Source organism: Centroberyx gerrardi, chromosome 13 (assembly GCF_048128805.1).
Source record: "Centroberyx gerrardi isolate f3 chromosome 13, fCenGer3.hap1.cur.20231027, whole genome shotgun sequence".
Classification (NCBI taxonomy): domain Eukaryota; kingdom Metazoa; phylum Chordata; class Actinopteri; order Beryciformes; family Berycidae; genus Centroberyx; species Centroberyx gerrardi.
Genome location: NC_136009.1, coordinates 11,724,738 through 11,737,906, shown reverse-complemented (window position 1 = coordinate 11,737,906; position 13,169 = coordinate 11,724,738). Strand labels below are relative to the sequence as shown.

General features: G+C 46.2%; 1 pseudogene; it reads right to left on the bottom strand.

Annotated features, from left to right (window-relative positions):
- The window catches only part of LOC139921582 (sodium- and chloride-dependent GABA transporter 2-like), a 42,848-nt pseudogene that overhangs the window by 28,828 nt on the left and 851 nt on the right, over nucleotides 1-13,169 (bottom strand).

The window sequence follows — 13,169 nt, the reverse complement described above, 5'->3', positions numbered from 1 at the left end:
AGGAATAACTTACCAGTGGGGACACAACAGTAAGCCAAACCATAGCACAGACTAAGCCAAACAAAATCAAATACTCTGACGTATAACTCCCCAAAACACTACCATTGCAGCACAGCCTCTCACTGACCATGCTAGCAAACGGACTGACAAAGTTAAACAAAACAAACTGAGTGCAAAACGAAGAGTACAAATCTTAAGACGAGCCCACCTATGTTACAGACATATGGGGAAGTAACAATGAGAGACATACGCCAAAGTAAAAGTTAAATCAACGATTTATTAACTAAAACTAAGGGAAAATAACTAGACAACACAAACTACATCAAACCAAAAGAACAGAACAAAAGGTGTGCATAAGTGAGGATGGAGAGAGACACTGAATGGTCTGAAGGCTTTTAAAGCCCAAAGAGTACACCAGCCCAGGTGCACTCAATCAGCCTCAATGACGATCCCGCCTACCAGGCTCCTACAGGACAGACAAGACACACAGAGCAGCAGCCGGCAGAGCGGGAGGGTCGTCACACTATGGAGGTGCAGAGAGCCTGATCAGCCAATATGCAAGCCTTATTCCACTGACAGCATCAAAAGGGAACTTGTCTCTGGACATTATCCAAACTATCAGAAACTATTCAGGTTGGCTCTCTCGTTACTTGTTGGCACCGCAACATGTGAGAGATCGTTCTCAGTAATGCGGCATATTCGAAACTGGCTAAGAACGATGATGCATCAGGAGAGATTGTCAATACTGGGCCTGCTTCACAGCGACCTCACAGAACAAGTTAGAGCAGAAGAGATCAATGATGCCTACGATGCCAAGACAAAGCGTTGCATTAAGGTAAGACAATCGTTTAATCATGAAATCATTGCCTGCCATGCCATATATTATTCACAAGACTTGTAGTCTAATAATAATAATAATGATAATGTATAACTTGGTTACAATTGCCATAGAAACATCAAAACAGTATTGTATTGGCATTGGCTAACGCAGCCAAGGCCTGCATTTAAATGTGTGGGATTGTCAAAGCTCAATTTCTAACCACCCGCCGCAGCCACTTAATGCCATCCCATTTTCTGATAGACCTATGCATGTAACTTAAGTAGTCAGCCTACTTTTTATGTGTTGTATTATTAGCTGTGTCTTATTGCTTGCGGTCAGTGCATAGAACAGCTATAAACATAATAACAACGTTGCCCTCCATTGTTGTCAAAAACAAGTATGATAGTTGGTCAAATATTAACCTTCCCTATCCTCAGCCTCACCCGCCGCCTATGTTGGACAGAAATTATATGTTACATATGAATTTCAAATCGCAGCTTCCCAAATTTTAAGAATAGTAACACAATAATGACATACTGTATACCTGTGTTCCAGCTGTTGTTGCAGTTTGCCCAGGGGAGTTCAGTGTTAAAAGATGAGAAGAGGTAGAGAAAGGCCCAAGCCAGTATGACGATATAAAACATCGAAGTGTAGAGCATAATCATTTGATTGCCATAGCCTAAACCTATTGGAAAAAATATGTCATTATCTGTAAATATACAAATGCTAAATTTTCAACATAATGTAATGTAGATGCACAACAAAATTCAACATACATAAATATTGCATAAACTGTATTCTATTGTATTGAAGGTTCTCTTTCAGTCAACTCCGTTCGACACAACTCACTCTATGGGGATCTCCGATGCGATTGGCTTGAAGTCCTTATACATGCCTTTCAGGCAGGAAGGATAGGCCGGCACCTGGGGAGCTCCCCCAGGGGTATAATAACCCTTGCTGGCCTCCTTTCCATCACAATTTTAGCTCTTCAAGACTCGCTAGCTCTATCTAGATACACTACCTTATTATCTGTGGATATTCAGCGGCTTGTGTGCTTCATTCCGAAGGAGATTTTCATCTACCTTCACGAGGCGTCACTGTGTATTCACAGATTATTCACTCTTGTTATTTGGCTTGGCATTCTATTCTCAGGCTCTGGCTATAGCAGCTAGTGGTCACCGGCAGCCTCGGCTCTCTGGTACCGTGCCTAGAATAGCTCTCTGCCCGGTCGAATACAACGTTATCCCCCAGCGCTAGCATCACAGCTAGTAGGCTAACCAGTCGCTTCAGCTCACTGGAACCGTGCTGGAAATTAACTAACGTGCTTGCTATACAGTTCTCCCCCATCCTAGCTATCACAGCTAATAAGCTACCCGGCCGCTTCGGCTAACTGGGGCCGTGTTGGGAGAGCGTGTGTCCCCGCTCAATATGGATAAACCTCAGACCAAGGGAGGGCCCAAATGCCGGCCTTGCCCTAACGGCTGCGGCTATTCTATTGAGAGGAAGGACACTCACTCCGCCTGTACTATTTGTATGGGTCTTCAGCACGCTAAAATGGCTCTGTCAGAACCAGGTGCATGCCCCCATGGCACCCGCCTGGACATCAGAACCCTTTAAAAAAGACTACATTTTCTAATGCTGAATTTTGAGCTGGCTGACATGCGTAACTTGGAGCCACTGCTATCTGACCTAATAAACATTGAGCAGGGTGACTAGTGGGAGCGTCTACCTTCGTCTCAGCTAGATACGGATAACGCTGATCCTGCAATTGAATCGGGTGGAGTGGATGCTGTTCAGCTGGCGCTCTCCGAGGAGGAGAGCATAGACGCTGGAGTGGAAGACCTTCCCAGCGACCAGTCTGATGGCGGAGCTGAGGATGAGTCACCCCTCCTGACTCAGACTCAAGCTGCTGCCAGGAGCGGCGCACAGGGCTCTTCCGGAGCCCTGTTTTTAAACATATGCCAGCAAGCCACTCTCCGACTCGGACTAGACTGGCCAACAGGATGCAGGGCAACTTCCTCCCTCCTACCCAAGCAGCAATGAAACAGTCTCTCCCCATTTTTAATGACTGCTATGCTGACATTAAAAAGACATGGGACCACCCATATAAGGTCAGAGTGCCGTTGGGTGGGTTTAATGCGTTCACTGAGATGAACAGGGCAATGGAGTCAAGGTGCCTCACCTGCCCCCAAGGTGGAACCCTCCATAGCTGGCTATTTGCCGCCTGATGCCAATGCAGGCTATTCCTCCACGCCTATGCTCCCTCATAAGCATCCCGGGTTTCCGGCGCAGATTTTGGATAAAATCTATAAATCTGCAGCCCAAGTGGCCCGTGCACAGAATACAGTCTCTATGCTTATGGCATGTGTGGCTGAGCTGCAGGCTGACGCCGGGAAAGCCTTGGAGCGTGGGGAGCCTATCACTGAGCTGTGGAAGGAGATCCAATCCGTTCTGGACTTCGCCATGAGGTCCACCCGCTGCTCTAACCAAGCTACAGGCAGGGTTATGGGTCTGACAGTTCTGGCTCAGAGACACCTCTGGCTCAATCTGTCTAATATCCCGGACAGGGACAGGATCCGTTTCCTGGATGAGAAAAACAGATCCCAAGGGTTGCTTGGTGGTGCGGTTGCCTCTATGCAGGCTTCGTTTGAGCTGAAGAAAAGGGAGAGAGGTTCTCAGCTCCATGCTTCCACGTAAGCATGGCCCCTCTCCCAGCAAATTCAATTCAATTAAAAATGCTGACGCACCGTCAGCTATTGCAATCCATATGGTTCACAACAGTGGATCTGAAGGATGCATACTTTCACATCTCAGTCTGTTCAAAACACAGGAAATTTCTGAGATTTGCATTCGAAGGCAAAGCCTACAAATTGCTGGTACTGCCGTTCAGATTGAGCCTGGCCCCTCGAACCTTCACAAAGTGTGTCGAGGCTGCCCTTGCTCCGCTGAGGGAGATGGGAATATCAGTGATGGCTTATATAAACAATTTCCTTATCCAGTCAGAGTCTATGGCCAAATCAATAAAGAACACAGAGATTCTGCTGTCTCATTTTCGAGCTGTGGGGTTCATAATAAACACCAAAAAGAGTTAATTTATCCCCAGTCAGGAGACAATATTTCTGGGCACAAAAATAAACTCTGTCTCATACAGAGCCGTGCGTGCCTGGCACAATTTTATCCAGGGCGCAGGATCCGTTTCAAATTGTGCCTTCTTCTTCTAGGTCTGATGGCCTCAATGATAGCAGTGGTCCAGTTGGGCCTGCTTTTGATGAGGGATTTCCAACGATGGGTTCTCTCCCTCCGATTAAATCATGCATGGGCTTGCCCCACCTCCTTTAAATGAATTCATTAAACAGAGGGCTGACAGTGGCATTGGCACCAGGGCCACCACTAGAGGGGACTGTGAGGTGCCACATAGGCGCACCACATTTGCACAAACTGTGCTGTCAGTAAAGGGAAGTAAATATTGGAATGGCCTACCACTTGCAATAAGGGAGTGCCCTACATATCCCACTTTTAAGACCCATCTCAAACAATGGCTCAAGGCAGACCAGAACTGTGATCACTTTTAACCTGACATGTTGTACAATGTATTTTGTCTTTTTCTACTTGTGTATTTGTATATTTGTATTTGTGTATTGTCACTTGTAATGTTTCTGTTTTTGTTACCTGCCTAGGGACTACAGATGTAAATTAGCATTTTTGCTAACTCCGGCATGTTTACATCTTGTATTTTTATACTGATGTTTATTAACGTGCTCTGTCCCTATCAAATAAACAAAATAAATAAATAAAAATAAATAAATAAATCCAGTGCCCACCTCAACAGGGAGGTTTTGGTGACGGCGGTGTACGCCGAAGCACTGTATGCGTGGCAAAATCACATGGGCATGGTAGTTTCACGGAAGGTGATTACTACAGATGTGTAGTAATGTGTTGATTCGCACAGACAATGTGTCGGTGATCTCTCACATAAACAGACAGGGAGGTGTGCGCTCCCGTCGTCTGACGGGATATGGATGCGTTACGGCAGGGATGCCGTCGATCTCTTCTCATCCAGAGAAAACGTGCACTGTCCGCTGTATTTCTCAATGAGGGAACAGGACGCGCCACTCGGGGTGGACGCGCTCGCGCATCCGTGGCCAAATGTCCTGCTTTATGCATTTCCTCCGACTCATCTCATCCCGGTTATGCTCAAGAGAGTGAGGAGAGGGGGGCTCTCCCCGATTTTGGTAGCTCCCCGGTGGCAGCGAGGGTGGCTCGTGGACATAGACATAAATATGGCACCCTCGGCTAGATGTATGGAACCTATGGGCGTGGCCCCTAAAAGGTCCAAACAAAGTATGGAGGGGCTTCCCCCTAATGTCATGGCAACTATTCAGAGTGCCAGAGCAGCATCAACTAGGTCATTATATGACCTTAAAGTCGAGATGAAACGGCATTTCGAGAGTATCTAACTTCCGTATCGTGACGTATTTCCGAGTGAAACAGGAAAGACAGGCGGGACATAACGTTGGGAGGAATTTGATTTGAACGTTGAAAAGTGGGTGTGTCATAACACCCGAAGAGACACCGAAGTACCATGCTGTTGCTAGCTAGCTAACTAATGAATCTTAGCCTCTTAGCTCTGTGCGCTAAAAGTTGAAGATTGATTGATGGGTGGATGTCATGATATTATTGGTTGAAATTAGTTACGGGCATGCTTACGTAAGCACACGGCATATTTTGTTTTACAGGAAGAAAACATGATTGAATTTTGATATAAGAATACAATGAAATTGATTTTTGGTATTTTTTTTGGCATATATTGTTAAATAGGTGCACAGTATGACCGGGGATGTGATCTAAAAGGGTTAAAAAGGCATTTTTCATTTCATCTCGTCTTTAAATGGAATGTGTTTGATGCTTGGTGTAAGGGGAAGGGGCTTATATCAGTGCTCCATTGTAGCCATTCTTACATTTCTACAGGAGCTGCTTGACCAGGGCAAGGCTTATTCAACCTTGAAAGTTTATTTGGCAGCTATTTCGGCTTTCCATGTAGGCTTTGATGACATCACGGTGGGAGCCCACCCTTTGGCGTGCCGTTTTATGAAAGGGGCATGATGGTTAGGTCTCTCTGCCAGGCCGTTAGCCCCGTCCTGGGATTTATCACTAGTGCTTGGTGATGCTCCTTTTGAACCATTACAGGATATAGAGTTAAAGCTATTCTCCTATATGGTAGCTCTGTTGCTTGCTCTGGTGTCGGCTAAGCGTGTGGGTGGGCTCCACACGCTCTCCATTCATCCATCCTGTATGCAGTTTGCCCAGGCTGATACGAACGTTTAGTTACATCCCAATGCAGCTTTTGTATCTAAGGTGCCTAGGGATTATAGCTGTTCGGCCTTTGAGCTCTCTGCCTTCCATCCTCCGTCATTCGTCTCTGAGGAGCAGCGGAGACTCATTGCTTTATGTCCGGTTAGGGCATTATGCATTTATATAGAGAGAACTCAGGCTTTCCGCCAAACTGACCAATTGTTTGTGTGCTTTGCCAACCCTGCTAAGGGTCGAGCTCTGTCCAAACAACGTCTTTCCCACTGGATTGTGGGAGGAATTGCCATGGCTTACAGCTGTAAGGGCAAGGACCCGCCACCGGGCGTGCGCGTTCATTCCACCAGAGGTGTGGCTACATCATGGGCTCTACTCAGAGGTATCCCTGTGAGTGATATTTGTGCCGCTGCCAGTTGGGTGTCTCCTTATACTTTTGTGAGGTACTACTGCCTCAATGTGGTGGCTCCAAGTTTGGGCTAGGCGGTGCTAGAGGTGAGCGGGGCAGGTCACTAGGTCTGCTGGATGCAGATCTGGGTTGGCTTTTCAGGGCGTGTATAAGACTCCCATGGAGTGAGTTGTGTCGAATGGAGTTGACTGAAAGAGAACGGTCGGTTACCCTGTAACCTTGGTTCTCTGAAGGAAATAGAGTGAGACACAACTCTGGAGAGCCCTGTAAAGCCAGCTCGTCTTGAAGAGCTGTACAATAGTGATGGAAAGGAGGCCAGCAAGGGTTATTATACCCCTGGGGGAGGGAGGGGCTCCCCAGGTGCTGGCCTATCCTTTCTGCCTGAAAGGCGTGTATGAGGACTTCAAGCCAATCGCATCGGAGATGCTGATCCCCATAGAGTGAGTTGTCACACTCCGTTTCCTTCAGAAACCAAGGTTACAGGGTAACCGACCGTTCAGTTGAGCTAACAGTACCCTCAAATAAAGATTAAAAAAAGGAGGGATGTCCGCACAACCAAATGAATTACAAGAAGTTTATTGTACGCACAGCAGCAAGCTGAGAAAGCTGAGCCTTTGTCAGCGTTTCCACCCCCATGGGGGAGTGACCCATATTTACAGACAATTCTCAATATCCATAAATTCCGGTAATTAGCAACCGTGTGATAAATTAAGATAAACAGTAACAATATAATACAAAACAGCAAATATATAGAGAAAATACAATATCCAACAACAAAAACTACAAAATACATTAGAAGATAATAGAAAAAAGAGATAAAAATCCACAAGAGCTCCTCAATTTAGAAACGCACACTTTACAAAAAACTATTAGTAGTACTATTAGCAGTAATTCTTCATTGAGACCCCTTGGAAACTCTGTGTGCCCTCTGTCTGTAGTGAGTGGATCCAAAAGGCCTCTCTTTGTAGCAGTAAGCAGTCCCTATCACCCCCTCTCCTTAAAGGTTTTACCATCTCCACACCTTGGAATCTCAGTCTGCATACTTCATGGCCAGTGGCATTAAAATGTCTAGCCACCGGAGATCCTTCTGGTTTTACCTACGTAGTAGAAGCCACATGGACATTTCAGTATTTTGGGGGGTGAGCAGACTGGTGCGGAGACCCCCTGGGGTCACCTGAAAAATAAAAAAAACAATGACGTGGAAATCCGTACCCACGGATTAGTAAACCATACCCACGGATTAGTAAACCGTACCCTCGGATTAGTAAACCGTACCCTCGGAAGGACCCAGATTAATATTTGATGTCATAATAATAATGGAAAATGCCATAATATGTGCCATTTACAACTATAATTAGACTAGATTGGACACTGCACAGGTCACCTTTCATTGCTACTGAACAAGTTATTGTTATTGTTGGGCAACAGCTCACTCACGCATGCGCAAGATGGCAGCCACCACAATGTTTTGATAGTTTCCCCTGGAGAGTTTTTAACGTTTTTAACATTTTATTCTTCCAGTGTTCTAACCAATCTTATTGAGTTTTATTAGCTTTTAGTCCACTTTTTCAACACCAGCACCACGGATCCAATCGTGGACAATTCCATTGTGTTTTAACCTGGACTACAGCCCACGGTAACTAGCTTGACGACGCTAACGTTACCCACCGGGACCTGCTTACCAGAGGCCGATTAACCGCAACAGGCCCAAACTCTGTGCCTGTGCCGGTAAGTTTTGTTTTTCCGATTGATCTCCTGCCTGCCTGCTCTTGTTCTGATTCAGCTCAACCTTGTACACTGCTGTTGGCTCCCTTTCGGAGCCCTCGCGTGTAAGTCTCCCTCCGTGCAGCAGTAAATCCAATCACGCCTACTACAGTAGCCTACCATCTATCCCCGCACCAAATTCTTTTTACTGCCGCAGTTATTGCTTTTCAGTCACCCTCCACTATTCAGTTAGCCATCCGGCTAAAATCCTCAGCCCACCTACTCCCTTCCCACCATCTCCTCTACTGGGACTACAACATCATGGCCCGACTGTCACCGTCTCAGCCAAAAGATCGCAGAACTTGAAGGCAGAATATCAACATTCCATCAAATAAGAGAGGATGAGGAGCTCTTCGATTCCATGCTGCTGGCGGCGGCTTCGCGTGCGGCCGAGAACACCACCATCCCATGGTCCGGCACCAACACCTCCAACGTCCTGACAGCCCCGATAGAGGATCCCTGGCTGAAGTTGGGGGCAAAGCCCAAGTCCATCGCCTGCTCAACACCCTCTGCCCCAAACCCCTGGACAGCAAGGGAAGAATTCTCCCTGCACCTCTCCACTGGAGCCTCTCCAGCTTGGAAATCGCTTCCAGGTTCTGGACGAACCGGTGAAACCTCCCTTCCCGGTTCACCAAGAATCCCAGCCTGGTCCCTCTCGATCACCAACCCCTCCAGGAGCAGCTGATGTCCAGCGTCGGTGTCAGGCTCCATCTTACCGCTGCTGGCGAGTTACCGGCCCTGCCAGGCCAGCGGCAACCAGCGGAGTTCCTGTCCACTCCCAACGCTTCCATCTGCTGGCTCCCCCGTCAACGGTCATTATTGGTGACTCGATTGTCAGAGATGTAAGAGTCAAGATGGCTCATACTCTCTGCTTCCCAGGCTCTACAGTACAGGACATTGTTGACAAAGTTCCGGACATAATAAAATCCAACCCTGAGGTTGAAAGGATCGTCATCCACGTCGGTACAAACGACATTCCAAAACGACATTCCAAAACGACAGTCCGAACTGTTAAAACGAGACTTCACCCATCTCTTTAACATCCTCAAACAGTTCCATAGTCGAGTTTTCATCTCCGGTCCAACACCCACTTTCACCCGCGGAATGGGGCGTTTCAGTAGACTGCTCAGCCTCAACATCTGGCTCTCGTCTGCCTGTGACACCCACAGCGTGCACTTTATTGACAATTTTAACCTCTTCTGGCAACATGGACATCTTTTCGGTGCAGCTGGTCTCCATTTAAACAAAGCTGGCGCGCGGACGCTTTCTGCTAGCCTAGCATACAGCCTCTGCCATCCTCGTGCTCCCGTGTCCAGCTGCCCATCAAGCCACCACAACGTGCCCATCCCCCAACCCAGTGCTGACCGGTCTGTCAGAGATTGATGTTCCCCCGGTCCTAGTCCCTACCACTGTGGTTCCACTTCCTACACCAGTACACTTTCTACCGGGCTCGGACCATCTATCACAGCAGAGTTGCCTTGTTTTATCCACCCATTCAATCCCACACTACCTCTGGGGCTTGGACTGTCAAACCCAAACAGACCCATTTATAACTCTATCAGGGCATCTAGCCCTCTGCCCCATACTATAACTGTAAGGGTCACAAATAGGCAGCCCACCCGACCCAGAGACTCATGTGCATTCAGTACAAACAATCTTGTTCATATCAAGCCCACCATCACTCCCACTACTCTCTCTGTCAAATTTGGTCTCTTAAATGTTAGGTCTTTATCAAACAAATCATTTCTTTGCCAGGATTTTATTCTTCATAATAATCTCAAGTTCCAGGACCTCTGGTTGCAGCGGTGGTGTAGCAGTGCTCCACAGTACTGATTTTAAGTGCTCACCCATTTCTCCTGGTCCCTTCCCCTCCTTCGAGTCACTGTGCTTCCAGATAACTGGCAAGTCGCCTCTGCTTTGTGTTTTGGTCTACAGACCCCCCAAATTTAACAAAGATTTCATTCACGAGTTCTCAGACCTACTCTCTCTCATCTTTCCTCTATATGATATCATATGAGCTGTTCATCCCAAGCACTTGCAATTGAATTTCTGCAACTCATCGAATCATTTAACCTCGTTCAATCAGTTAATGCTCCTACTCATGCTAAAGGTCACACTCTCGATTTAGTCTTGTCCTCTGGTCTTTCCCCAATCAATATTCAAATTATGGATTTCTGTGTGTCTGACCACAACGCTATTGTTTTTGACTTGCCTCTGGATCACTCCACTCCTACTCTCTGCCCCCCTGTACGCTCTCGTTTCCTAAATGCAACCTCTGCTTCTGCTTTCTCAGAGGCCTTCCTAAACTCTCCCAGCTCCCAGATTTTAATCTCTCCCCCTCTGCATATGGACACAGAGGAACTAGTTACTCTCTTTAACTTCACCTGTTCAACCATTCTTAACTCTATTGCTCCTCTCAAAGACAAAAAATCTAAACCAAAATCCCTGCCACGGCTCAACGATCACACCCGATCCTTAAGAAGAGAGTGCCAAAAAGCACAACGAAAATGGAAGGCAAACAAATTACAAATCCTCTATGACATGATGAGAGAACAAATGTCAAATTATCAGGTTGCGGTCAAGGAAGCCAGAGCGTCTTTCTTTTCTATTTCTTTTCTTATCTCCAAGAATCATCACAACCCTAGGATCCTTTTCAATGTCATCAATTTTGTTATCAACCCCTCCCCCAGTCTCTGTCCAGAACCCTCCTCACCAAGGTGTGAAGAATTCCTGCAATTCTTCACCCAGAAAGTTGAAAATATAAGGTTACAAATCACCCCTCCCACCTCAGTTCTTTCTATTTCTCCTGTAATTTCGGCTCAATTTGCTCATTTTGACCCTATCTCCCTACCAATTCTGGAAAAGACTGTTTCTCACATGAAATCTTCCACCTGTCTCTTAGATACTCTCCCCACTAAATTTTTGAAGGAAGTCTTTGACATTGTTAGCCTCTCCATTCTGCTTATCATAAACAGCTCTCTGACCACTTGCTTCTTTCCATCCAGTTTTAAACATGCAATAGTCCAACCCCTCCTGAAGAAACCAAACCTAGATCCTACAATCCCCAACAACTACAGGCCTATCTCAAAACTGTTGTTTCTTTCGAAGATTCTAGAGAAGGTTGTTTTGACCCAGCTGCTGCCTTTTTGAACAATAACAACATATTCAAGACATTTCAGTCAGGTTTTAGACCACTTCACAGCACAGAGACTGCACTGCTCAAGGTAACTAATGACCTCTTACTAGCTGCCGATGCAGGTGACTGTACTATCCTGATACTCTTAGACCTAACCGCTGCCTTTGATACAGTAGATCATGCAACCTTGATCGATCGCCTAAGGCATTGGGTTGGTATCACTGACACAGCACTTCTCTGGTTCAGCTCCTATCTCACCAATAGAACGCTCTCTGTCACCATAGGTAATCATTCGTCTTCCTCAACACACTCCTCCTGCGGGGTTCCGCAAGGTTCAATTTTAGGCCCCATCCTATTTTCCTTGTATATGCTCCCACTTGGTCACATCATCCGCAAACACAACATCTCTTTCCATTGTTATGCTGATGATTCCCAGATATACCTCCCCCTCAAACCTACTGACCCTGACCGCCTCGACATCCTTCACAACTGTCTTGCAGACATAAAGTCCTGGATGTCTCAAAATTTCTTACAGCTCAATGACAACAAAGCAGAAATCATAGTTTTCGGTCCACCTTCCGCTACTACTTTACTCTCAAATAAACTTGGTAGCCTCTCTGCAAACTTGAGGCCAATGGCCAGAAACTTAGACAACTTGGATATGTTTCATCTGAGAAACATATCTAAAATCAAACCATTCTTATCTCCCACTGATCTAGAGCAGGTCATTCATGCATTCATCTTCTCCCGTGTTGACTACTGCAACTCCCTCTACTCCTGCCTCAGTCAGAAGTCCCTTTCACACCTCCAGCTCATCCAGAATGCAGCTGCCAGGGTTTTAACAGGTGCCAAACGTAGGGATCACATCACTCCTATCCTTGCGTCCCTCCACTGGTTACCGGTAATTTTTCGAATTGATTTCAAGATTCTTTTGATCACATTTAAAGCTTTTCTAGGCCTAGCACCCACCTACATCTCAGACATGCTAACCCCTTACGAGCCTGGGCACAGCTTGAGATCTTCAGGCAGAGCTCTGCTGACTGTTCATCAGTCCAGATTAAAAACTAAAGGTGATCGGGCATTTGCCTTTAGAGCCCCTACACTGTGGAACAGCCTGCCAGAGGAAATTAGGCTAGCAAAGTCTGTGTCTTCTTTCAAATCACTCCTGAAGACACATTTCTACAGACTGGCCTTCATGTAATTGTTTTATCCTGTTTTGAAATCGTGTGTTTTAACTCTGCGCTATTATTATTGTCTGTCTTTGTATTACTTTGTATTGTCTGTCACTGTATTTATTTTTTTTTCCCAGGTGACCTCAGGGGGGCTCTGTAGACTGGTCCTATTTCCTTCAAGAAGTAAATATAGGACCAGTCTGCTCACCCCCAAGCCCTCTCCCCCTAGTGGTCAGTCTGTGGTATGTTTTTCTCCCATCTCCCAGGCTATTAGAAATAAAGTGAAGAAATACTGGCATATTTTGTCCAGCGATCCCACGGTGAGCCATGCTTTCTCTTCCCCACCTAGATTTTCAGGTGTGAGATTCCATGTTGTGGAAGTGGTAAAACCTTTAAGGAGAGGGGGTGATAGGGACTGCTTACTGCTACAAGAGAGGCCTTTTGGATCCACTCTCTACAGACAGTTTCCAAGGGGTCTCAAAGAAGAATTACTTCTAAATAGTTTTTTGTAAAGTGTGCGTTTCTAAATTCTTTTTTTCTATTTCTATTATGTATTTTGTAGTT